Source organism: Python bivittatus, unplaced genomic scaffold (assembly GCF_059951505.1).
Source record: "Python bivittatus isolate LINGU-HERP-01145 unplaced genomic scaffold, Pbiv_v1 ctg000020_np1212, whole genome shotgun sequence".
NCBI lineage: Eukaryota > Metazoa > Chordata > Lepidosauria > Squamata > Pythonidae > Python > Python bivittatus.
In genome coordinates this window covers 74,034,625-74,059,014 of record NW_028277030.1, presented here as the reverse complement: position 1 = coordinate 74,059,014, position 24,390 = coordinate 74,034,625, and the positions used below count along the sequence as shown (strand labels likewise).

Below are 24,390 nucleotides of genomic sequence, written 5' to 3'. Positions count from 1 at the left end.
AATTCATTGGTCTGGTGGATATGCATGCCTCCAAATTGTAATATGTTTTGAGGCTGCATTTCTGTCATGCTACTATACATCTGGTATATATTGTTCTAAGATCTTTTGGGTCATAGGCCCATAGTCCTCAGCAACTCAGAAGAGAGGCCAGTTTTCTCATAACACAACTTTCACTGAGTTTGATAGTTATGTAAAACAGTGTTTCTCAGCCTTGCCCACTTGAAGATGTGTGGACTTCAACTCCCAGAATTCCTCAGCCAATATGGCTAGCTGGGGAATTCTGAGAGTTGAAGTCCACACATCTTCAAGTGGCCAAGGTTGAGAAACACTGATCTAGAAGGATCAGTGGAAGTCGTCTCCTGGGGAAAAATGACTTTGAGTCAGTAACTATGGATTGAGAAAAATATCCAAGTATTCATTTTTGGAAACCTAACCTTTGTCCCTAATACTTGATTGGATACACATTTGAATGTGTATAAAATCTTTCTCAGAATTTGGATTGTACTACTTCAGCTGAGTTCATGTTTGAAAAGAAACCAGTTGAGAACTATCTAACAATTTTGCTATCAATTCTGTTTCAAATCATTTCAGTGCTGCAGCTATCTTAACCACTTTTAGAATCGTAATATGCTTGAATCTCCATAGCATTCATATGTGCTATTTGAGATATATGATCTGAATGGGCATCTCTTCATTCAGTATGGTAAAATCATACTCCAAGTTAGTTGAAGTATTTGACCTGCTCAGTTTTATTACCAGCTCCTACTCAATTATACACTATAAAACTCTTTCAAAAAGCCGTCTTTTTAGCTTTCTGAAAGCTAATCTGTAATCTTTCAACTTCATAAAATTTGATGAATGATCTTAAGGCTGTTTTTTTAACCTACTTTCAAATAATCTATTTGAAAGAATGGCAATACCGTACCATAGAGAAGGGCAATGGGATGAGGTGTGCCTCTCAGTCAACCTAGATGGATAAAACTCCTCCTTGCCTAGACAGGAGACTACTGTTCCATAAAACCTTAATTTAACGAACTCGATTTAATGGACCAGTTGTAATGGATGGATAGAATTTGAGTGTAGACATCTTGCTGAAATGCAAAATCAATATTTATCACTATTTTGGGGAAGATGCTAGAAGATCCATAGGAAGATGCTGGGAGGATCAGTGGCCTGTGGTGGAAAGATTGTCAAGAAGGTGTTCTCTTTAGACTTTGTTTGCAGTGCTGTGGATCACTTTAGACTGCATACTTTTATGCATGCAAAACAGTACCTTATGGATTTAGTGGGCATTCAGGTTTAATGGAGACCTCTCTCTCCACACACACACAGACATGCCCCTCCCCCGAATGGTCTATTAAATTTAAGTTTTGCTTTTAAGTTAAAGACTAATGGGACACAATTTCTTGTTTCACCCAGCAATTTATGATAATTGGGCCTATTAGTTTGCCTTGTGATCCACATCTAACTTTTAACTTAGAGTTAAGATCTGCAAAAGATGCACTGTGGCCTTCTAAAGCATGTACACAATTTCTTAATGTAAATTTTTGATGTAATTTTTTTTTGTCTGGTTAATAGTCTTCCCAGTCTAATTCCTGCCTGTTCTTCTGCTGTACCCAATCAAATGGTTTTACATAAAGGTGCATAATAAACTAATTGTGATCTTTCTCTGTTATTATATATTAGGACAATAACAGTCATGTCCAGTCCTCTTCACTAAACTGCACATTTTTTTAAACTTAAAGTGTAACAGGCAGCTGGATAAGCTTATATCTTATGAGAAAAGGAAAATGCATATGGAGACATGCCATAATATATTGTGCTTTACTGATATTGCAACTATTATGCAGAAGAGATGTCCATGTCTTGCATGAAAACATGCATGGGGAAGAAGAGTTCCATTTACTCAGCTCCACAGATTAATTCCCCAAAAGATTTTACCTTTTTTCTATGTAGCTGAGTTTAAATAGCTAAGTAGTAGAGTAGGGATGCTATAGTGATAGCATTTCACATACACATGTCCTTTCTGTGGGGTACAGCCTGTGGGGTTTCAGTCATTTCTTGTCTGTTAAGAAAATCTGTGTAATCAGTGGGACTCTGCAGGAGCATTGTTTAATGGCTTGAATGCATTTGTTTTGATTGTGGTCTACTTTTCTCTAGTTTTCAAATTCTATGCGTAAGATGGCACTTAAAGAGTCATTGGATACTCAAAGATTGTCTGCAGATTTCTCTGAAGAGGATATTTCAGAATTAAATTGCTGAGGAATTTGTCACTATTGCATTAGTCTACTGTATTTCTCATTCTATAATATTCTTTGTGCTGTAACCTATACATAATTTCTCTGGGGCAATTTGCAGTTTTGGAGTTCAGTAACATTGTTTGCAGAGGACACCTACCTTTATATTGATGTCTTTGTCTAAATCCAAGCATTCCATTCAAGCTCTAAATCAGCACTGAATGGGGGCAACAAACTGAAGCACACACTAGACAAGAGAGAGGTGTCTTTAGTCTGTTGAAAGATAGTACATGGAGAAGTATTAAATCTAGGTTGCCTGGTTTGCACTTCCCTTGAACACTCAGGTTTGTAACTTGGTGTACTTCTGAATCTAGCCCTAATCCTGAATGTCTTAGATGTTTTGATAATGGCCAAGGAACTAGATAGGAGTAGAGCTTCATCTAAACCCATTCCTAGAGTAGTCAGATCTGACTACAGTGACAGATGGCAGAGTTATATTCCATCTATTACTGAATTACCAGTGACAACAGAGATGTAATTCATCTCAAGAGGCTACCTCTCTATGTAAGGACAACATTCAAAGTGTTGTTTGGATCTCTAAAGCTTGAGACCAGAATACTTCAAAATTCACATTTTCTCATATGAGATTGCCTAGTTTTTAAGATTCTTGGGAGACCCTCTTCTCTGATCCTACACTATCAGAGGGGCACTTCACTGTGAATCATAAGAAAAGGTCTTATTAGTGGCCTTTCAATGTTCTAGAATTCTCTGCCAAGCAAAGACTGGCCACCTGGATCTCTGTTATATTTGCTTCTGGCAGAAAAATTTATTGAGACAGGCTTTGGGCCTCTTGTTTGTTTTGATTTGATGAGTCCTGCTATTTCTTTTCCCTAGATATATGTTTGAGTTTGACCATTTTAATTGTGTCATTTTATATTTCAAAGTAAGCAGCCTTATATTATTTTAATGGAAATATGAAATGTAAATTTAATATAAGGTGCTTTGGGGGCATCATCTTACATATTATGTAATACAGCTGTATTACAGAGCTGTAATTGCACAGAGTGTAGCTAATCTATATTATGCAGATTTGCTGATGTTTATCAGTATTTTGTTATCAGTATTTTGAGTTGCATAATCAGAAATTATGTTATTGACCAGCATTGATCTTTTCTCCTTGCTTTATGCTATTAAATAATTAAATTATACCAGATAGTTGTACTGAGTCAGGTAGAGCAAGTCACATATCATAATACATTAGATTTTGGAGTACCAACTTGAAAGCTTTGTCTTTCTATATACTTTGCTCTCTACTGTTTCTCCGCCTCCTTTTTTTTTTTTTTTTATACATGTGGATAGAGCATTAGCCATCCAGCTGTCTTTGCACATCAAGCCTGGCTAGTTAGGGCATGAGGCCCAGCTGGTGGCATCTAAATTGCTATATTTGCTGAAGTTTGTGTGTTGAGAGGATGTGCACTTTCTAATTTAGCCCTTGGCCGGAATAAAAGATCTGTCTTTATGAGCAGCAGCATATAAATGATGCCTTGCATTTTCAGAATGGGTTTATTTATAGATTGTTTATAAAGATTTTTGTTTAATACATTTCAGTCCAGCTAATAAAAAGTTATACTTCAGTGAAATATTCTCTTTCAGTATAAATACATCAATAAAGATTATGGATGAATCTGTATGCAAATCTATTTATATTGGTTAATCCACACTGAGCTGGGTCTGGGGATAAGCAGAATCTTACAATCCATTTCCAATAACTCCTGCAAATGCAAACTGCAAGCAGTAAAAAAATATAAACATCAATCTGTATTTCATACTGTTAATAAGTATATCATACAGTTAATAAGTACAGGAGAATATTCCCTTTGTGTCACAGGATTATCTTTTAAAAAGTCTTTCATCAGTGTACACTGTTGTTCTGGAGGTCAGCAGAATGAATTTCCCAGAATAGATATACAAAGGATACCAGCACTGATGATTAGCGCTGGTCCAAGATCTCATTTGGAGATCTTGTCTGGCCAGTTCCGTTACTAGTATTTTCCCCCTGTATTTTTAATAACAGTTGGCGACTGCTCATGTTGATGTACATATTTGGTTGGAATTTGTAGATTTTATGTTATAAAGGCTGGTTGAAGTGGTGTCCGTCCATCAGTAGAATGGACACTGTTTGCTGAACAGATTTTCCCAGATCTCCATATGTCTTGTAGATTTGCTCAGGAGTTCCCTAGAACAGATTTAGTGTGAAAAGAAAGAAATATCAGTAGAAGTCCACTCACATGACATTAGACAGAGCTCTTATATCTGCTGAAGAAAACCTGAATTCTGCCAAGGAAAGTTAGGCATGGACTGTTCTTTTAATTCGTTAAAATAGTTAATGATCCATTCCATGATTCACTTAAGTTTATAAAGTTATACTTTTTAAAATTTGTACTGAATTTTGGAGGGTCAGATGAAAAGTGGGCTTAATTTTATTGTTTTGCAAATAACGGAATTGCTCAGAGATGGACTTGCATATTCTTTGTTAAAGAAGACAGTGTTCCACTAGTGCAATGTATCATATCTGTCAGTTTTTGTAAACAGAGTTTAATAGGAAAGACCTTTTGTTGTGCTGCAGTGACAAACATTTCCACTGAGGAGGTGTAATCAGAAGAATGCTATGCCTTGAATGTAGTCCTCTGTGTCTTCATTCTGAATCACATTCTTCTGCTTTGAAGAGAACTGTAAGTGCCAATTAATGCAAAGGGGTCGAAAATTCACATAATCATCACTGAATAAAGTAGAGAGTAGGGCCTGCTTGGTTTTCTCCATCATGCCCCCAGTGACCTGGCCTTGCCCCCAGCATTCTTTCTCCATTGGGGCTCTAACCCTGAAAGGTAAGCTTACTTACCTGAGCAAGCACCCCATGCAATTAGTAAGAAACTTGCTTGCAAAATCTACCTTCCTCAAAAGAATGAGATAATGACATGAAATGGGATGAACTTATAAAAAATGGCCTTCTCTCTCCTCCAACATGCCTTATTGCATGCAAAGAATGCCCCTCAAATGCTGCTTTGAGTACATGTAATAGTTTTGTTTTTTGTCGTGATAGTTTTTGCATTCTTACACACTTCCTTAGTACTCAGAAAGGCAAAATGCATTATTTTTTCCTGAGGAAAAATCATGCTGATACCTACGATATATGGTATAACTGCAGAAACAAGATGACAATGAGTGGCATAATTGTAAATCGACATCTGTTTAATCATTCTGGAATATGTTGTAACCTGTTACTTTCAATTCAAAGGTATCCCTGGATTTGTTAGCCAAGTTGGCTGGGAATTTTGGTTTAAAATATTAGGAAGAAGCAACATTGAAGAAGTTTGCCTCAGTGTTACTTAGATGACAATCCAGGAGCATTTTTTTAAAGAATGTCGCCTTTGGTGTTTTTCATGTCTTCTTCATGTAGGAAAACAATACACTGTATGGAATCTCAAAAACATACTGTATTGTTGTAAGGGCTGCATTTGCTCTGGGGCTGTAATCCTGAAATCTTTTCATACATTGATAAAATAGTCTTTTTAGCTTCCTTTTTCTTGGCCAGAGAGAGGATTCCTAGCAACTGGCTGAGATAGCAAGCTGCTGTCCTTTTTTCCAGCCGTGTCTGCTGGTGAGGTATGGACCACATAAAATGAGCTGGAGGACTCTGAGTTGGAGACCATTCCCCTGTATAGCTTCTGCACTCTGGTATATGTGCTGGAGTTATTTTGCTTGGTAAATCATTCAGTAAATGATAAAATAGACATATCTTAGACCTTTTTTCTGTTACTAAATAGTAATGCATTTGAATGCTAGACTTTATTATAGAAAAGAGAGAGAATAGCATGAGTTCGAGACCTACTCTATCCTTTAGATTCTAACATTGTCTATAAAACAGGGGTGGGCAACTTTTTGCAGGTGGGACACATACTTTCAGTTTTATTGTATTTATTTTGGCTTCAAAAGGAGGTGTGACTAAGTGATACAGATTTATTGCTGGGAGCAGGGGGGTGGATTTGAAGTATGAAATACATATATTAACGTTTGTAGAAACTAATGAATGAAATTTTTTATGATGCAAGCTGGATATGCTCTTGGGGCTGCAAAAATAGGGTTGGGAAGTTAAATATGGCCTTTGAGCCATCCACTCATATAGCAAAAGCATATTTGCATTTCTGTTTGCTGAAATTAACTTTCTAATCATTTTATGCCTATGTATTAGATAAAACAATACTGGGAGACCCTCTTGTCCCTCCTGAATTTATTATGATGGTGGGAACAATCCCAAATTATCTGGTAGCCCCTTTTCTCACTAACAGATTTTATTAAAAGCATATGATTTTGTGAGGTGCAGATTACTTCATCAAATGCATGATTTTTTGCTACCATAGACTAACACAGCTCTCCTCCTACAATGTTTACCCTTCTATGGTTGCTTCTGCAAGCAATTCATGAAGAGTAAATGACATGTGGAATAAAAGCACATGGATACACAGCACCAAGTGAAGTTTAAATATACCAGATGGTTGCTAATGTGAATAACAGCCAGTTCTCACAAACATGGTGGACATGAGGTGTTTGTGGGTTCAAAATAGGAATGCGGAATAGGAAGGACTAAAAAATTATTATTGTTATCCCATAGCTTGGCAACTGAGAACTTGACCCTAACATTGCTAAACTATTTACAGTATTTTGAATACTTTATTTTTTCATCCCAAGTACTATAGTAGTACATATACTAGAAATCTCAAGTTTCCTAGAACACATCATTTTATGTTGTGTTGGAATCACTATGAATATGAATATGTGGTAAATTCTAAAACCCATTTGTTTCTGCATGCCTCAAACCATATTTTTACTTCACAGCCTTTCTCCTGGAAATGTATGAACAGAACAGCCGGTTGTTGGCCTGGGGTCCTTTTAGTTTCCTTTTAAATCATGCTTCTGCCTATGTAAATAAATCACATAGAATTCACAGTGAAAGCACTCTCAGAGGGTTAAATGACCTTTTTAGTTTCCTGTGAGAATAACCCTTCTCTGATTTTGACCTCTCATCCATTTAAATAAAAATAAGTCTGTGAAAAAGAAAAATTGATCAGGATTTCAGAAGACAAATTAGCTGAGCCACTTTTCTTCATCTGTTGTAGGTAGCATAGTTTGGCCAAATCATGATCAGACATATTAATCAATCATTCCAAATAAAACTGACTTGTTCATTCTAACAGAAATTGATGGCAGCCATCAATAGCAATACTAGCTGACACATTTGGAGGAAGAACGAAAACCTTATAATATTATTACGGAGCCTCTATTTTACTCAAATAATCCTATCCTTTATCTTATTAAATAAAAATTAGAATATGAAATAGATACCAAGAAATCCGGACTTTAATTATCATTATTCTTTGTGTCAGATAATTGGCATTGCTGACTGCTTGTACTATTGTAAAATTCTTGGATGGGAAGCAGTCATTTTTCAGTGTTTGTAGTTGGAGTTTATCCCATAGTTCAGTTTTGTTTATTGAATCAATTGCTAATGACAAATCAACAAAGGAGCAAACATGTACTTGTCTACGAACTGATTTCTGCATTAGAAGCTGCAGAATAAAGCGTTGATTTATCACACTTCAGCTCTTTCAAAAGGAAGCGCATTGTTTTTACTTCAGATTTAATGACAGTCACTTTGAAAAAATTAATTGGTATAAAGTAATTGGTACAAATAATCTGCACTTATATCAGAGATTAATTCAATGTATAGTTGATCCCTCAGTGGCATTTGAAAGGAAGTATATTGGGTCTAATGAACTCTTACATATTAAGCTTTTATCAATTATATATTTTTTTTCAGTTTTAAAATGTTAACATGTACTTGGTATACATCTATAAATTATGACGTTTTTAAAAAACAGTTTGTAAGAATACTGTAAGGGTTACATGAATCTGTTAATTTTGGTTTCATTCTCTTCCTTTTTTCCAACTTCATGTCTGCATCAATTTATGTTATTTAAACTTCTGTATATATATATTACTTTTGCACATTTTTCTTTAATACATGTGTTGTTGCATGTAATGTTCCCTAATGTGCATTTTTGCATGCAGTCCTCCCTAATATATTTTTCTGGGTATACCTTCCCCTGATGTACACATTTTTGTATGAGTTTTTATTGTTAAACGGCTCTGCAAATTTGGACAAATGTAAACATACAAATGTTAAGTGTATGCAAAACATTTTGTCATATTTGATCAGGAACTGTGAATTAGCATTAAACCTGACTTAATCCCTCCCATACATTCCTATCATAAAAGTTTTTTAAGTCACCATGATAAATAGATTAGATATCCAGCCCCTGGTTATAAATGGAGACCGAGTGGAGCGGGTGGCCAGTTTTAAGTTTCTGGGTGTTATTATAAAGAAGGACTTGACCTGGGGCGCTCATATTGCAGCCTTGGTTAAGAGGGCCCAGCAGAGATTATACTACCTGAGACTTCTCAGGAAACACCAACTGAATGAAAAACTGCTGGTGACCTTCTACCGCTGTACCATTGAGAGCATTTTAACCTACTGCACCTGTGTATGGTTTGCTAACTGCACAGTGGCAGATAGGAAAGCGCTCCAGAGGGTTACCATCAGTGCCCAGAGGATCATTGGTTGCCCTCTCCCCTCTTTGGAAGAACTTTATAGTTCCCGCTGCCTTAAGAAGGCTCAAAATATTCTTAAGGATCCACCCCACCCGGGACATTCTTTTTTTGAACTATTACCATCTGGCAGACGGTACAGGATAATGAAAACAAGGACCAATAGGCTGAAGAATAGCTTCTATCTTAGAGCTGCAACTATACTGAATTCTATCGTATAGTGCAGTATTAATGCAGCATCAGGGGTCGTGCAATATGGAATGTGAAGGTTGTGTTATATGTGTTTTATGTGTTTTATGGTTTTTATATTTTTAAAGCTGCACTGGGGTGGCATTAATTTCGTTGTACAAGTTGTACAATGACAATAAAGATTTCTATTCTATTCTAAAGATTTCTATACTTTTTTGGAATCCAGTGAAAAAATATATAATGTTTCTAAAAGGATCCATTTTAAGTACAGGGGAGTACAGATTTTTGCCAGTTGGCAACACAGGTTTAGGGGGAAAATGATATTGTAGCATAATGTAATATAGTGTAGATATGCACACTTCAATGATTAGGGTTTATATGTCTTAAGGGAATTGGTAATTTATAACATAAATGAACTCTGCAGAGGGAATTATGCCTTATATATATCAGTTTTCCTTTTAAAATCCACATAGTAATCCAACTATAAAGTTTGTGACATCCAACTCTTGATTATTAATTTTGCAGTAGAAATACTGGGTTGCTGTTACTTTATTGGCTGATAACTTTTTAAACATTATGTTCCCTAAAATAGGTGCAGAAGATTATAAAGAGCCATTTTGAACTGGATTTATGAACCAAATAGTTTTGCTTAGGACCATTATTCACTTGCATCTCAGATATCAACAGAGGTAAGAAAGTTACACTGTCCATATATTATCATCTTTTTATTCTGACTAGGGAGCAAAGCCTTCCTTTTACATGGATTTTCTGATTATGAGCTTCTTTCATGCCTTCACTTCTTTCATGTTCAGAAATAAAACTGGGTATATCTGTATGTACAGTAATTATTAGTATCAGTGAACAAATTCAGGAAACACACTTTCTCTGATCCTCTTCAGATGCAGCAGAAACCTATTACAAAACAAGCTTGCTACATTAAATTTTGGACATTTTTTTTTTCTTTTAGTGCTAAATGCTCATGTATAGACTTGTCAAATTTTTGGGAATTTTGAAGCAACAGGAAAAGCCTCCCTCGCCCCGTGGGCTTTCACGTCTTTACTCATGAGGTAGAGATGAGAAATTTTCACTATGAAACAAGCAGCAGTTCCCTGTGACTATAAAATTTGGAGAACTGTGGTTTCTTTAAAATTTAGTTAAGCCACATACGCCAGAGTCACAAGCTGAGGATTCTGATTATGACTTTCTGAAAATAATGAAACTTAAACAAATTTGTAGTTTCCACAAACTGAGTATTCTGAAAATTGAGATCAGCTTAAGGCTAGAATTAGGTATTCCTGATTTCCTTTTCCAGTATGGAAATAAAAACTGTGGGAGCTTATGGCTCATCAAACATTAACAGAGTAGGAAACCAGGATTTTCTGTAATGTCTGAAACAGGCTACAGCATCTTTATTGCTGTCATTCTGCTTAAATGTCTGATGTCTCTCTACTTATAACCATCATTCTTTTAGCATGGTTATAAGTAGTAAAGTAGTATCTGATCCCCAGATTGCATACTAACCTTGAAGAAGGAAGTACTATCTCATCCAAGGTCAAAGATGAAATATCCCCAGAACTGGGTGGTTCAAACACCTACAGCAGTCTTGGTAGGATTGAGTCAGAGATTACTTCTCCCCATCCAAGCCAGGCACTAGATTTAGCATAGCCTCCAGGCACTGGATTTAGTCCCGGATTTGGCAGAATATGATGTTATAGTTGTGCAGCTTATCTTATCACAAATTAGATACCAAAAGTGGGCGTGCACTATTTTAAAAATGCAATTGTATGGTTTACATTAGTTAGAACTGTTGTTTTTTTATATATAAAAATGAAGATGTTCTCATTGATGAGAACTATTTGTAGTATTTTAGAACTATTTGTAATATATTCCGTAGAGCTAAATAAAACCTATGAGATCTTATTTTTCTGTTTCTATATTGTTCGTTGCCTCCAGATTTCACAAGAACATACTCAACATCTGTTAGAAACATTCCACTGTGGTTTGAAAAGTCTGGGCTTGCATTCACACATGTTTGTATCTCCCCCCAGTTACACACCGAAAGGGACCAAACCCATTTCCTTTTTTCTTGTGAATTGCTTCCTCATAGATGAGAATTTATAAAAAAGCTAATGGTTTTTTTCAAATTTGGAATCCTTATTGTAATGTCTGGCATTAGATTGCAGCCTGAAGTGGGAATGTCGGTGGCTTTTCCTTCTCCAAGCAGAAGCAACTGTCCGGTAGTTTTGTGTAAAGCCCCAAGGCTTGTGTGCTTGCTTGCTCCCTCCTGGTCTCAGATGGCTAATAAATGTGATGGTTCAGGCTCACCCACTCCCAGCAGTGTTCAGAGCCTCTCCAAGTATTTGGGGGGGGGGAGGGGGGCAAGGTCCAAGCATGCTGAGGGGAAAGAATGGAGTACCTGGTAAGAAAGCAAACTATCATCTTATCTAGGCATAATATCCTGCCCTGTGGTGCTGCAGTGATTGTCTGAAAAAGATAACAGAGTCAATGTTTCCGCACCCAGCTCTTCAGAGAGTGCACAGTGTTCTCAGGGAATGCATATTTAAATTCATGCAGTATCAGCGAGTGAGTACTACTGAAAATATGTAAACAAACAAACACACAAGGCTGTTATTTTGAGGAATGTAATCTGGACCCTGTCATGCTTAAACTTCCTGAAATGGCACAGGCAGAAAGAAGGAAGATCAGTGGAGTTAATGGTAATGTGCAGGATTGGAACAAATGCAAGGCAGGGCTGGGCTGAGCCAGCATAGCCATTACAGTGGAATAGCACATGAAAAAGTTTCGAATAACATCTTTCAGCTTTCATTAGTGTTTGAGTTGTGGCCCTTCTGTGAATTGAGCCTCATAGAGATAGACCTATTGTATCTTTAGAAAACTCTGAATGATAATGAATAGTCCACTAATGGCATACATTCCTTCCATCCAAGAGGCAAGTATACGCTTGGCATTTAGGATGCGTGCATTTGATAGTGCTAATTTAGGTTCTCGTAGCACTGATATAATGGATACTGCTGTGCTTTGGAAAACAAAGGTTTAATTTCCGTGAGGCAGTTACAGGGGTATGCAGCCTTTTTCAGTGAGAAAAATGAATATGCTCAAAAAGCTTAGCCTTGGTGTCTGATTCTGGCACTGCTGATAAAGAGAAGCAGAAGGTTCAGCCTCATCTGTACTGCTCTGAGCCTGAAGGTTAAACACTAATGGAGTAATCTGAGTGATTTCTTCCCTCCCATCATCAAAGTGGAAGATATTTGTCATGCCCAGCAAAAATCTAAGGGACATTTTATAGATTTGGCATAAAGAAGGGTCTGAACTTTATCTTGGATGATTTTTTTTCAGATTGCAGGAGAACACATCTTCTTGTGTGTATTTATTAATATCTAGTGACTAAAGTAGATGAAAGAACATAGGAAATGGCCTTTTCTGTCCAACTAGCTTGGTGGTGGCCTGAGTTTCAGCAGAAGTTTTTCCCAAGCAGTTAAACTGACATCTTCTGCATGCAGCACAGATGTCTGCTGCTGAATTGCAGGCCTTTCCTTTTAGTTTATATTTTCTCAGTGGAGAAAAAAGCACTTATTCCTTGATTTTCCTGAATGTAAAAAGCATCTTGCACTCTAACATGGGCTGTCAGTGTCACTGGAAGCTAAGAAGTGGTGTCCTTCGTGATCACTCTCATACTGTTAAGACTTTCAACATTGTGTATCCTGTGGCACTCTGATCCAGAATATTCTGGGTGTATAAAGATTCCCTGAGTATCTTGGTTTGTTTTTTGTAGAAAAGCGCAGTTAAAAGTATTTTAAATAAATAAATAAATTTAAATAAACCTGCTTCTGATTGAGTTGATTAGCCATGTCTGATCTTTCCATGTGCTTTTGTTAACAGCATAAAACATGGACTATGAAAATGTGCTCATTTTCTGACATATTTGGTGCAATTTTACTTTCACATATGGAAGATGTACCTGTAGGTAGATGCTTAGAATCCTGGCTATACAGTATTAATCTTTCATTCAAACTGGTTTGTACTTACACTGAGTGTTTACATGGCAGTATTTTCCCCAATTCACCTGTGGACACCAAATACAAGTTCATAAAATATTTTTGTAGTTTTACAACTGCTTATAATAATTTCCATGGAACTATACTTGTCTTAAAACAGGATGAACTGCAGCATGTGCATTTTTTTCTGCATGTCTTAGAACCTGCCTAAATAAATTTCATGAACAATAATTGGTTATGGCTGGATATATTTTAGTCTTCAGTGGAAGATGTAAAGGACATACAAGCAGTACGTTTTTATTTTGGATACTTCTCTGAAAACAATTATAGAAATCCTTTTTGTACTGAGCTCCTTGATCTTCAGCTAAAACACAGGTAGACAAGGACAGTTTGAAGGAGAAATTCTGTTATGAAACTGAATTCTTCAAATACTTCATTTGCATGGTTTCTTTATGCAAAATAAACCATTAAAAATCTGATATTCTGCTATATCAGGTCATTCCCAATTGGTGCCCCCAAATGCGTTAGTCTACAATTCCCAATATAGTATCTAGAATTGGGAAAGTAGAGTAGAAAAATTGCTTGAATTTGTGACCGCATATATTTGAAAGTAGACTTATTGATATTAATGGAATTTATTTTCACATTGATAGTTTTAGTATTCCACTTCCATACTAGCCTTCCAGAGTTGTTCCTGAAAGTAATTCTCTAATTCCAATGGCATTACATGAACTCAAAATTAAAGCCTAACAGGGCCATTCAGTTCATAATTTCTTAGATTAAAGTTTATGTAGAATTCTGAATTATAACAACAGTGGTATACATTTGCATCTATTGGAACAAGAGCTATTTAGCTTTTGTGTATTGACATAGTAGATTTTCTTAGCATTCCTGTGTTGGTGTTTCGGTGTGATTAAAATAAAATAATTAATTAAAAATTGTAGACATTCTGTAATGAAGTAAACTTCTCCATTCTTCGGTGTCATGTACGCATGGATAAGAACTAATTGCAAGCAAAATTATTTAATGCAAGGCAGTATGATCTTTGAAGCACCATATCTAAAAACACATCTATTTAGGGAAATAATGAATATGAATTTATCTATTCATTTATACCCGTATCAGTTTTTCATTCTACAACTACATCCAAGAGAAAAAGTATGTCCTCCACACTTATTTCTGATGAATACATATAAAATTCTTTTAGTGAGTTTCCTCTTTAAAGAGAATCACATGGATTATTTATCTGAAAACATTCTTATCAGAAGTAATAATCCTTTTTTTTTTTTTTATCTGCGCTCAGTCGTTACCGACTCTGCAGTGACTGCTTGGACGAGTCCTTGCAGTTTTCAAGGCAATTGTTTCGGAAGTGGTTTGCCAGAGCCTCCTTCCTAGAGCAGAGCCCAGCTGGCGAGCGCAGGAGGCGGGGTTTCCGTTGCTTCGCGCCCTTTTCGGGCACACATGGTTTTTTGCACTTACCGGCAACTGCTCCCGACTCCTTTTTTGCAAGGCACCGCCAGCATTTTTCCTCCCACCGGAGTGAGAGTACCCATTTATCTACTCACGTGAGTTTTCGAACTGTTAGGCAAACTGACAGTACTTCCTTCTCACTATAATTGTCCACTGTCAATCCCTGAAAAGCATTCCCAAAAAGATAAGAAGAGGAAAACAAACAAGCAGGCAGCCCCTCAATATGCAGGCAGTTGATTGCCTGTGGAAGAGAAGGTTGAAATGACAAGATCTTGTCAATTTCAGTCCTGTGTGCTTCTCCAGAATGATTGAGAGGGAGATGCAAACCTGTTGACCTTACATTCCACTTGAGAGGACCTGCTAGAACTGCTGAAGATCAGAAGCGAGAAAAGGGATGAGGCAAATGCTCTCTCTAATGAGAGCTTACTTGCTTCCAAGTTTTGCAGCTTCAGCACTGCAGCTGAGTGAGGTGCAAATGAGAGGCAACTGTGGGATCCAGGAGTATGGAATTAATCCAGCATTGGCACAGAAATCTTATGTGAAAGCACCTTGACAATTTCTTTCACAAGAAAAAACTGAATCTTGGAGCCCTAATTGTGATTCCCTCCAAATATGATGCTGACTGCACCTTTATTTCTGAGTCAAATTATTGGTATCCTTTTCAATTTCCCTTCCTACCATCCTTGGTCATCTCTGTCTAAAAGGATTTAGGTCTTTTGAGAAAAGAATGTTCAGTGCAATGCTGTCTGCATAAATGTTTTAGAAGTAGAATAATCAAAATTTAGATTTTCCCTCTCTGAGATTTGAGCATTGATAGGAGATACTTATTTAATCATCCCCATTTTTATCCCTTTGCTGCTAATAGCCTTGATAGCAGTGTTTTCTACTGCAGCTGATACAATATTCCCTCCCTGCCCCCTGCATACACACTTTGGAGAAAGAATGGAGGACTGGAAGATTGTACTGACTTCCTGAAGTCCATATGGGTATAACTATGGAGATGTCTTGCCTTGTAGCATCAATAGGACAGGTAGGAACCAAGAAGTGGAATCAACGTGGTCAGGGTAGATTTCATTGTTTGGATACTTATTCCTTCCTGTTGTGCAGCACTGGTGCTCTTTAAGTGATATATTCACTCTTTTTTTTTTTTAAATGCCTTCTCTTGAGAGTTTACCTGTGTTACATTGAAGCACTGCAATCACAATATGAGGCTTGCTGCTTCCTCCCTAATAATAATGATTCTTCCTTTACTGCATTGCTGTTCAGAAGCTGAATATGTTCCAAGCTGGCAAAGAGTCTCTGATCCATGTTAGCAGCTTTCACCAGATGGTTATATGCTGTTTTGAATTGAATATTAGTGGAACAAGTATACATGGACTGATGAGGTATACTATTCCATTTGTTTTTGCCAGGATGCACACACATACCGCATTCTGTGGCTATTTTGGCCATATGGCTTAGATAAAGAAAAGAGAGTGGGCCAGAGAGATATTTGGGAGATTAATAAGATGGCACCTTCCCCCCCCCCCCGCCCTATGTGCATTCACCCTTTGCTGGTGAAACAGCAAATGCAATTTAATGGCAAGTCATGAACTTCACTGAATTTGATCCAGAAAAAGACACAGCTGAGCAATCTAGAGGAAGCAGAATTTTCCTAGAAATATGCAGTTCCATACTGTAGAGTGTCCTGTGAAGCTCATAAAGGTATCTTTGGAGTCAACCTGGACTCTTGGGTCCTTTCAAAAGAAGATTTTGAATTAAGCAGACTTGGACTTCTAATATGAAAAATGCACCTACTGTGCCAGGAAGTAATAGCAATAGGGGCACTCACTTGTTTCTACTTGAAGCTGTTACTGAATTTTTTGCAAAGTATGGACTAATTTGAGAATGTTGGTTCAGTAATGGTTCCAAGCTTGACTAGTGGAAAATATGACAGTTTCAATGAGCAGTTAAGAACAAGTGAACTCTTTTATTTCTGCAAGGAGATGGCATAGACAGGAAATTGTCAACGGCAACCTCTGTGCAGCTGTATGATGGCTGTATGTAGGAGGAAAGAGTTCAAAGCTTTCCTGTTGTCATATTTTTGACAGCTGTGACTTCTTTATTGGCAAGATTGGTTGTTACATGGGATTATATGGAAATAGTGAACCACAACCTGATGCAGGTCTAGGCTGATATTCATTGTACTGAGACAAATGCTAGAATACATGAGAAACTTGAAATTATATCCTTTGACAGACAGTATGGAAGCTAAACTAGGACAGGGACACCCCCCACCCCAATTGAAGTCCATGCTCCTCTGTAGAAGCTCACCGGATGAGTTTGGGCTGGTCATTATATATCAGCGAAGCCTGCCTCATGGAGATACTGTTGTGGAGCAGAAGTTGGAGGAAAGAGTGCTGTGTATATCATTTTGAGCTCCTGAAGGAAAGGTGGGATATAAATTTAACAAGTAATAATAATTACATGAAAATTATAAGGTTTGTCATAAACAGCAGCCCCTCAATTACAATTCTTTTTGCAATATATATTCCTCTACTAAATTAATTTATCATTGACGAATTCTGACAGTATGCTCCATCATCACTCTAATACACTGAAAAAAGGACAATGTGTTAATCATTTGTTTCATACAACCTTGCATACGGTAGCTTCTCATGCCATTCTTCTAGTATGTCAGACAGAATGAATCTATACCACTGCTTCTGCAAAATAGGAAACATTCTTGTATCACATTTCAGATTTTACTCCTGTTTCTCTTCTCGTAATTATACCTTAATTGCATAGATGTCTTCACCAGATTCTACAATTCTGCGCCAGATCCTACAATTTGGGAATATTTGCTAGCTAAATCAATGTATTTCTGGCTCTGCTGCCATATATTTGAAAGGATAATGCAGTTAGTGTTTTTTTTAAAATTTTTCTAAATCCTTTGATATTTCATAATTGGGGGGATATTTGCCTTTTTCCACTTCCCAGCTTCTCCCCTGATTTCCACAGAGCTCTTTTCTCATCTCCCCATAGAGTTTCAGCTTAGAATTTATTTGTGGGAACGGCAGTTGCTTGGCAAGGAAAAAAAGAACTAGGGAGCAACCCGGACACTTTGCAGCCATCTCACCCCCTATTAAAAAAAGGAGAAACAAAGATAAAACTCTTGTCAGTTTCACCCTTCCTTATTTCATTTAGGCAACTTGGGCCTAGGAAAAATTGCAGGGATGTACAGACTGTCCAAAAGCTGAAATCTGTACCATTCGTACAGCTACAGCACCCAAAATTGTGGTTCAAGCTATTGTGAAAAGCACTTTCTTGTAAAAATGCAACATGCTGTCCTTTTGGGTTCATCTTCACACTGGCTTTTAAACAGAATCAGAAAGGTTGTAGCTCAATATGTTTCCCTTGTATCAGCATTGCTTTTTTTTTTTTTTTTTTTAGCAAGATTGCACATAATATATGCTGAAAGGATGAATGAAAGCTGTGGGGATTCAAGCTTCTTTGGGCAGGAATGTTACAGATTGTATCATCACAGACCAAACCTAGTGTATCACTAAGTAATAACTCTAATACCCTAATACAGAAGTGGGCAGCTTGAGTTGCCAAAGTCTCATATCCCCCCACCAACTCTTGGATGTGATCCTCAAACCCCCTACAAAAGCTGCCTCTGAGTTTAAGTATCTGATATGATCAATGGGAAAATAATTCAATAAATGGAAAATAATCTTATGAACTGCATTTAAGTTACGTGAAAATGATTTTTTGTCTGCTCCCACAACTTTTCACAGAGCACCACCCCACCACCCCACTTAGAGACCAATAAGTCTCACTTAATGCCAGGAGTTAGAACACAGAACCTTGCAAACTAGTTTACTCTAACCCTCGTTTGTTAGTGAGTACATTAAGGTGGTTTCTCTCTGAGCTGTTTGGTTCTCCTTCTCATAGACTCCCTAACAGATTGACACCTAGCTTAAGAGATAAGTCTGAAATGTCCATCTGGTCCTCATCTGCCAGGTTTTTCTTTATAGACTCCAAGAATGCCTTGACAGGCTGCCTGCCCTATTCCCTTAGGCTGCAAGCAATACTGCTTTTGTGTACTTACTGTATACTGTGTATCCTCTTCATGTCCATAGATCCCTAACAAACAGTTGGCTTTTGTGTAGGCTTCTGCAGGTGATCGCTTTGCTTCAGTTTTTTATTTTTAAATGGGGCATTTCCCCTGCTGAATTGAAACCTGAAAGATCTGTTTAGCCAAACCACGGTATTCCAACAATCCACATAACTTAGACATTCAACAGATCAAATGATAGAAAGATAGATCAGATAGATGGATGGATGAAAAATGGGTATATGGATATGTGAAGGCAAAGATTTAATATAGAAGTAAAACTCAATTTTTCAAAGAGCAAAGGAAAAGCTTAAGTACTGGAATGTTTTTGTTTAATGGAGAGGCTGTTTATTCATTGCTGTCAGTATGCATGGCACTCTGAATAGGAATAAGAAGTTAGGTCTTTTCTCCAAGGAGTTTACAAATCTGAAGTTTGGTTGTGCAGAGAGATTGGTGTGAATAAGAAATAATTTTAAGCAAATGCAAGTACTTGTACTTTATTCCTAGTAGAGATGCTGATATTGTAATAATCTCTGTAGGATTGTTGAAATTCATTTGCTGCAAAACTGTATGTTAAGGGTGTCTTTACCTTTCAAAAACTGTCCAACATTTACTGCAGTTTTATTGAGATCTTATTCTTAGTGGTTGTTAGCTATGGCACTTCCACGCATTGCAACGTAATGCTGAAGCACAGAGATGGCAGCCTTAAATGCAGGTTTGAGCATGGTTAAATTAGGCTCACTTGTGGAAACACGAGTACGTTAATGATGAAACTGGAGCTTTGTTAATAATGCATTGTAATTATTGCTTCAGTCGGGCAATATCTCATATTTCTCCTTTTTTAACCTCAGAATTCTAATTAAGTTGACTTTGTTCAATATAATTTTTCTACTTCTCTATTTTCTAATATATATAGAAGGAGAGTCTGAGTGTCCTTGTTTTCAAGGGTAACATGCCTTCACAATGTAAGTACACTTGCATGTGAATTGCATAGGCAGGGAATAGCCTACGTAATGAATACATGAAGGAACACAATTGTAATTATACAAGACACCTGATTAGCCCTGCCCTTTCCTCAAACAATGAAGATGTACGTCATTCTTCAGGACAAGCAGTGCTTTTGGCACTGTGTTGCCCACATTAAAAAAACCAGACAAACCTTTCTGGGTAAAAGGGAAAGGAAACATCTAATATATAATTGTACTAGCAATGAAGCCTCTAGATCCCAAGCGATTGTCCATACATACCATTCATACCTCTGTGAAAAGGTAGATTGCCCTTTCTCTTTTAGGAATTGATTATAATATATAGTAGAGCGCTGGCTGTTGAAGTTCTTGGATTCAGTTTCTGGCACCTGCATTTAAAAGGATTATTTGGCAGGTGGTAGGAAAACCTTTCTGAGAACTTGGAAACACTTATCAGTTGGATGACACTGGATTAGGTGAACAAATAGATTTTTAAAATGTTTGATCGTTGATGGGTTTTGAGTTAACATTGGGTATAATCTGATGAATGTTGATGGTTAGGATTTCATAGATGTTTAGGAAATAGAGTGTTGCTGTTTTTGGTAAGTCATATGATGACACAACTCATAAGGAGGAAAACATGAAAAATTATTTTTGCCTGAATTTGAAATCTTTCCACTCAAAACAAACTGGTTGAGTGCTCAAAATATTTTGGAGGAGAAAAAAACCTGATAGATAGGGACAGAAAATGCTATCTACTGTTGGTAAGAATAGGTATACCAAGAGGACCACTTTTTTCTGGAACATAAACATTACTTCTGTGTGGCTGATGTTTTTTAGAAGGAAACCAAATCCAATTCTGTTAGGGGGTGGATGTTTAAATTTAGAATAAAGATGATTTTGGATTTACGTAGAAATATACATCACAGTATGACAAATCAGTGTCTTTTGTAATTTTTTTTCCATTAGTGCTAACTTAGATGGCAACTTGTTCAACTTTTAAAAGTTGAACAAGTTGCCATCTAATTATTCACCATAGGTAGAGGAGAATGCAATTTCCTATACTGAGCGGGAATTTACTAGTTTGTTTTTTTCCTACTTCAGTAGTATGCAGTACACTTCGGCTCACATTATATTCTTTTTATATGTTAGATCTTACTTGTAAATCTAGAAATCCATGTGGTAAGACTGTATTCACAGGAGAGATCTTGTCGTCCTTCTAATAGGCCCAGACTAAACTAGTTTCCAAAATGGAAATCAGTCAAAATCATTCTTACTACTCAGATGCAATAAACATTACTCAACACTTCTGTCTCCTGATAGCAGATGTAATCTTGATAATACTTTTATTTATTTGCTGGGTGTAAAGGTTTCTGTCTCAGTTCGAGCAGTTGGATTTGTTAGGGCAGAAGTGGGTTTTTGAAGTGGTTCAAGATTTTTTTCCATTCATTTTTCTATCCATTAGCTTTTTTTTCTTATTTCATGTCACATTCTTACTTGAACTGTTAAATTAATAGCAGCTCATGAATTTTTCAGTGATACTCAAAAATAACATTCCTAATTAGATTTCTATAAACTTTCCAGATTTTAATTTAAAAAAAATGATTGAGCAGTGAAAAGGAGTAAATGCAGGTTCTTTTGCTGGCTTAGAACAATGCATGATTCACAGAGCGATATCTACAGTGGTTAGAACATACCCAGTAATATATATAAAAGCAGGATGCTGGTTTGTCTTTAGGTGAATTTAAGACAAAAAAGAAAGGGAAAAAGCCTCAACTGTTAGACTTGCTAAATATACGCATGGAGTCATACGCAGTAGGTAGTCCTGGCTATATTTAGATTTTATGCTTGCCTTTGTCTTTAATGACACTTCCACTGTACCTTTAGTTTTCAGTGAACTGCTGCTTCCTGGGTTAGAAGGAAACATGTGATTAAAGGAGGATTGAATCTTGTCAGATGTCATTTGTCAGTGTGTTGATAATAGCTGATTTCTGAGCAGGAAGAAAAGAGCTTAATATAACAAGCAAGTGTGATTTAAAAAAAGCAACTGCTCTTCTTAACAGTTTGCTCTTTGCAACCATTGAACCTTATGAGATCATTCAGGCTCATCTGGATGCTGACGCCATACAGACTTCATTTGCATGGTCTATTTTTACAACTATCGTCTGTCTGTTGGGAAACCAAGTAAGAGGGTTGGCTTGTAGTGATTTTATTTTCAGACTGAGCAGGGCATCCTAAAATGTGGAAAGGAAAATATAAATATGTATATTAAGTTATCTCAAATATTTGAGTTGAGAAGCAGACCAGTGACAGCCAAGTGCAAGCGTTTTTGCATACATTATACTGTATGTGAATGCACAGTGTATATACGTAACAGGTGTGATAAGATGTGTGGGGAGCTTGCAAGCTATTTGCTTTGTGGGAATTGTATGCAGGAGGGTTTGCATATATCTGGGTATCTGGGTGAGTGTGATTGTATATCTCAATATATGCAATGTGAGGCTCAGCTGAGTAACAAGCCTATAGTGGGCTTGGAAACTTGTTTGGGAAATGGAAGCTGGCTGTTATATAACTGTAGTGTTAGGCTGAGGGAGATAAGGTGGGGAGCGCCATGTGGGACATTATAGGGGAAGAGAGATCATCAATCTTGTAGCAATATTGATTTCCAACCTGGTTGCTGTATTCTGGGTGAGATGTTGGGCTTCTTGGCCTTAAGATGCTGATGATTAATGCTAGATCTGTCTGCAGTAAGAACACACTTCAACTACAGTCTGATGGTAGATGAAGCAGCAAATCTAACAAATGTTACCAAAGCCTGACTGGGTGAGGGCAGCGATGTAACTCTGTGGGAAATCTGTCCACCTTAGTTTTGGGTCCTTCAGCAACCTTAATGTCACGGCTGGAGACCTGGGGTGCCATTGATTGTTAGAGACACCTTATCTGTGATCAGAGATTCTGCTCCTGATATACCAGGATGAGTATATAACCCTAACCCTAACCCTAACATATATGCTGTTAGGCTGTAGAGATAAGCTTGGGATCCTGCTGGTGTACACAGTCACCCTGCTGCCAACAAGATCCCTCCCTCAGCTGTTGAAGCTGGTCTCCAGGTTAATGGTAGAGAAACCCCATCTTCTAGTGTTGGGGGCCTTCAACCTCTATGTCCTGGTGGCCAGCTCTGGTAAGACCCAGGAATTCATGACCTCCGTGGCAATCAAAGGCTTGTCTCAAGGAGTCTCAGGCTCAACATATGTAGGTGGTCATACATTAGACTTTTTGTCTCAACAAACATTATTTGATCTAGCTATAGAGGGGGATTTCTGTTATTCCACTGAATGGCCAGATATGATTGGCCTCCATGGGGTGAGGGAACTATTTGGATAGTCCACCCATAAGGTGAGGGGACCTATTTGGATGGTCCACCCAGGCACCTAATGGATCCACCCAGGCACCTAATGGACCCAAGTGGTTTCAGAAGTTGCTTGGGGTGCTTTTTGGGGGCTTGATGAGTTTCTGGCAATGGGAGGCAAACTGAACACTGGACATGATTGTCTCTGAGTGATCTCTTTTTAGAGGCTAATCCTGGTTGGCTTCTTGGTTTAATGAGGCCCTCTAAGAGATGAAGCACCAAAAACAACACCTGGAGTGCTGGTGGAGAAAGACAAAAAGAAAATTCAACCAGGTCATGTTTGGGCCTAGATGATAGTGATAAGGGAGGGAAAGCATCTTCACTTCCCTCTTATAGTGTCACCAGGCTGTTATCCCACAGCCTTGTTTAGGGTGACTAATTTCCTTTTGGGGAGGAGTCAGCATCATGATCTCTCACCTGCTCACTGTGACTAATTGCGCAACACTTCACTGATAATTCACTCAGATTCACTGGGACCTTAACTCCTTATGGCCTAGAGACTATCTTGCCATACTATCTGCAACTCCTTTTAGTCTTTGAACTCTGAGGAAGTGGATTGGGTTTGTCTAGGTTAACTTCTGCCACCTGTGGTTTGGACCTCTGCTTGTCCTGGCTATTGTGAAGTGTGAGATTGTTGATCCCTTTTTAGAAGAGCAGAGCTGCCAACAGACTGAAGAGGCTGTCACTGGATCTGGTGGTCACCCGGTCTCCAACCTCCCATTTTGGGGAAAGGTTGTTGAGAAGTGGTGGAGGGTCAGCTACTGTAGTGAATCAGGGAGGAGTTTGCCTGAGTCTCTTCTGAATACTGTATTGTTTCCCAGGACTTAAGAAATGTTTCAGCCCTCTTTGCTTATATAATGGTTCTTCTCTATTTCTCTTAAGATTATTGCCCTGATTCTCTACAACTACACAGCACCCCAGAAGAAACAGATTGTCTGGACCCTTTTCAGTCAGTATTTAGGTCTGGAGATATGGGATTGGAACAGCATTGGATAACCATTGGTTAACCTTTGTTGGGGGTAGTGTACATCTCCTGGTCCTCTTCCACCTCTCAGCAGCATTGACTGTGGTGTTCTGCTGGACTACCTGCAGGGACTGGGATTAGAGGCACTGTGTTGTAGTGGTTCCACTCCTTCCTCAGGGAGCAGTTTCAGTCAGTAGTAGTGGCCAGTCTAGTGAACTTACCTTGGGGAGCACTGTAGGGGTTGTTCCTTTCCCCCTTGCTACTTAACATCTATATGAAACTTTTGGGCAGAATTATCTGACAGTTTGGGATGTAGTATCATCAGTATGCTGATGATACCCAACTTTACATTACCACTCTGGGCTGTGGGAGATGCTG

General features: G+C 37.7%; 1 protein-coding gene across 3 annotated transcripts in view; it reads left to right on the top strand.

Annotated features, from left to right (window-relative positions):
- The window catches only part of HIVEP2 (HIVEP zinc finger 2), a 143,590-nt gene that overhangs the window by 83,125 nt on the left and 36,075 nt on the right, over positions 1–24,390 (top strand). For all 3 annotated transcript variants that reach the window (XM_088141576.1, XM_088141570.1, XM_088141586.1), the window contains one exon: positions 9,682–9,778. The gene's annotated coding sequence lies outside the window, so the exon portion shown is untranslated. The remainder of the gene's footprint in view (positions 1–9,681; positions 9,779–24,390) is intronic.